We start from the raw sequence: 3,275 nt of genomic DNA on the forward strand, positions 1-3,275 counted from the left end.
TGGGAATGGCCAGACTTCATCTCACCTGCTTTGACCAGGTTGTCAGAAGAGACCAGTCCCTGGAGAAGGATATCATGCTCTGTAAAGTGCAGGGTCAGAGAAAAAGGGAAAGACCCTTATGAGATGGATTGACACAGTGACTGCAATGATGGGCTCAAGCATAGTGAGGATTGTGAGGATGGTGCAGGACCAGGCAGTGTTTCGTTCTGCTGTATGTAGGCTCCTTATGAATCAGAATCATCTCAATGGCAACTAACAACGACAACAATTGTTTTTGTTATTAAATGGATACATCTTTTAAGGATAGTGTTTGTTTACCAAGGAGCTCTGGTGGTGCTGTGGTTAAAGCATTTGGATGCTAACCAAAGGGTGGACAGTTGGAACCCACCAGCCACTCAGTGTAAGAAAGATGAGGCAGTTGGCTTCCATAAATAATTATATTACAGTCTTAGAAACTCTAAAAGACAGTTCTACTCTGTCCTGTAGAGTTGCTATGAGTCAGAACAGACTCAATGGCAGTGGGCTTGTTTTTTGGTTTGATGTATTTAGCAGCTCACTTGCCTTCAATGTAACAATCCTGATAACCAAATGTAACACTATGGAAAATCCTAGAAGGAATTTCATGGAAGGAATTAAACTTTTAATCTAGGTAAATGAAAAATATAAGATAGGACAATTGAGTGACTGATTCTGAGGAGAATTAATTTACAAGAACAAACAATGGGATTTTTGCTTAAATTGAATTTAACAGAGCTTGGAAGCAGGGGTGGCAACATAAGAGAACAAATTTCTAACTCATGCTTTTCTGTGCCCACACAGAAGCTCTGGGTGTGTTGTATAATGGCAGCAGGATTCCTTGATACATAATCATCACAATCAAATCAATTATAACCACCTGCAGGAAAAAGGATTGCAGTGACTTCATTTTCCTTCTGCTTTGTCCTTTACAGGATTTTTTCAGCTCACCATCATCTCCTTCCTGGCTGGATTTATCATATTCCACCTCCAACTTTACCTGGGTGTGGGATGAGGACAGTTCTCTCTCTCTTGATGTGTGAATATAAAGTTGTTAATGCATGATGAGTATTAAAAGCTTGTTAGGAGAAATGGAAAATTTGATCCTCAGATTCACATGGAATTTGGGAATGGTAGCAAAAGAGATGGTGGATAGCCTTGGCTGTTCAGGGGCCCTTGAAATTCCATGAGTCTGAGGACCAAATGTTCTGTTTCTCCCAACAAACTTTTATAACTTTAAAAGTTTTCATTTTCAGAGATTTTTTTTTTTTTAATAACTGAGTAAATTACATGAAAAAGTCCACCAAAGAAAGTAACACTCAGCGTTTTGGGTTTTGGTATGGAAGACAATCGCCCTTAAATACCTCTGAAGGGTCATGTAAGGTTGGACAAATTGTTGCTTCAGGAGAATTTGGAAAACCTGTACCATTAAGATCTCTTTAGTGATGAGTAATAGAAATCTTAATCAATGTAATGGAGGCAAATCATTATCCCATACAGTTAAGAAGTTTACTAGGGTGGTGCACAAAATTGAAGATAAAGTTGCAGATTTCAGGTCTTCAGGAATAAAACTTCACTCTGCTATCCTCTGCTTCTCCTTCAGTGTTGTTTTTATAAAAATCAGATATTACTTACATATGTGTTTTGCTACATTATCTTATCATCTTTTAGTTTAGTTTCGATTTGAATAAAGAACAAACCTACTGGGTTGGTTTTACACTTAACAACTATTGTTAATAGATGCTGTTGAATAGATTTCAACTCAAAGGGACCCATGTGACAGAGTAGAACTGCCCCATAGAGTTATCTTGGCTGTAATCTTTACAGAAGGAGCCCTGGTGGCACAGGGGTTAAAGTATTCAGTGCTAATCAAAAGTTCCAAGGTTCAAACCCACCAGTCACTCTGTGAGAGAAAAATGAGTCTGCTTCTCTAAGGATTTACACTCTTGGAAACTATATGGGAAAAAGTCATACTCTATTCTGGTTATGGAATTTTTCTAAAGATCACCTGGTCTTTCTCTGGGTGGGTTTAAACTACCAATCTTTAAGGTAATGTCCATGCACTTAACCTTTTGCACCACCAGGACTCCTTGTAGTTACTGCAGTTATTAATTAGTGATGAACAAAATAAAATATTAATATTTTCATGTTTATAAATTGCATTCATGGATTGAAAAATCAGGTTGCAAAATATCATCCAAGACATGTCCCTTTATTAGTAAAGAAGTTATTGACATCTCTTGCAATTTGTTTTTCTTTTTATATTTGTTAAAAATTGCCTAATTTATTGAGGGCAAGTTATTGACTAACCTAAAACAAACAAACAAATTACCCATTGAGTCAATTCCCACTAATAGTTAGGCTATAAGACAGAGTAGAACTGTCCCAAAGGGTTTCCAAAGCTATAATTTTCATGTAAGAGTGCCACATCTTTCTCCTGAGGAGCAGCTAATGGGTTCGAACAGCCAACCTTTTGGTTAGCAGCTGAGCTCTTAACCACTGCACCACCAGGACTCCTTAGCTAATCCACTATTAAAAATAAAAAAATAAAAACACCAAACTCATTGCCATCTAGTCGATTCAACTCATAATGACCTGCTTTGGGTTTCCAAGGTGGTAAATCTTTACAGAAATAGATTGCCCAGTCTTCCTTCTGTGGAGTGGCTGTTGAGTTTGCACCACCAACCTACTAGTTAGCAGTCAAATGCCTTAGACATTGTACCACCAGAGCTCCTAATACACTATAAATTACTTGAATTAAATAATGGAGCAAAATAACTTGGTGAGAAATCAAACTTTGAATATTATTCCTATAATAAAAAAAAAAAAATTCTAGAAGACTTGAGAATCCAGGAAATAGAGAATGGATTCATGACCTTGACATGATTACCTAACAAATCCAATAAAAATTTAGACTTGTTTACTCTACTAGTATAATCTTGTCTCTACTCAGTGCTGGGAACATTTGAGGGTTTGGATTAAGAGTGGTGAGTAGTAACTAGTTTTTGTTTGTTTTCTCCTTGATTTTTAATTTAACAACACGGTGGTGATTGTTTTTGCTATAACGTTGCTTTATGTTGAGAGAAAATTTCCCAATCCTTTCCTTTATGACTATGGGACAATTTGTTAAAGGGAAAGCAAATACCCAGAATATCAAACAACAAAATTCAAGTTCCTTAGACTAGAGTGCTCTGTCAGCGTTATATCACTGCCTCATGGCACTGCTGTCTGGGAAATCTCCTCTGGTCCATGAAAATAAC

This window comes from Orycteropus afer, unplaced genomic scaffold, assembly GCF_000298275.1.
Source record: "Orycteropus afer afer isolate SDZICR_OR568_19922 unplaced genomic scaffold, OryAfe1.0 scaffold00040, whole genome shotgun sequence".
Lineage (NCBI taxonomy): Eukaryota > Metazoa > Chordata > Mammalia > Tubulidentata > Orycteropodidae > Orycteropus > Orycteropus afer.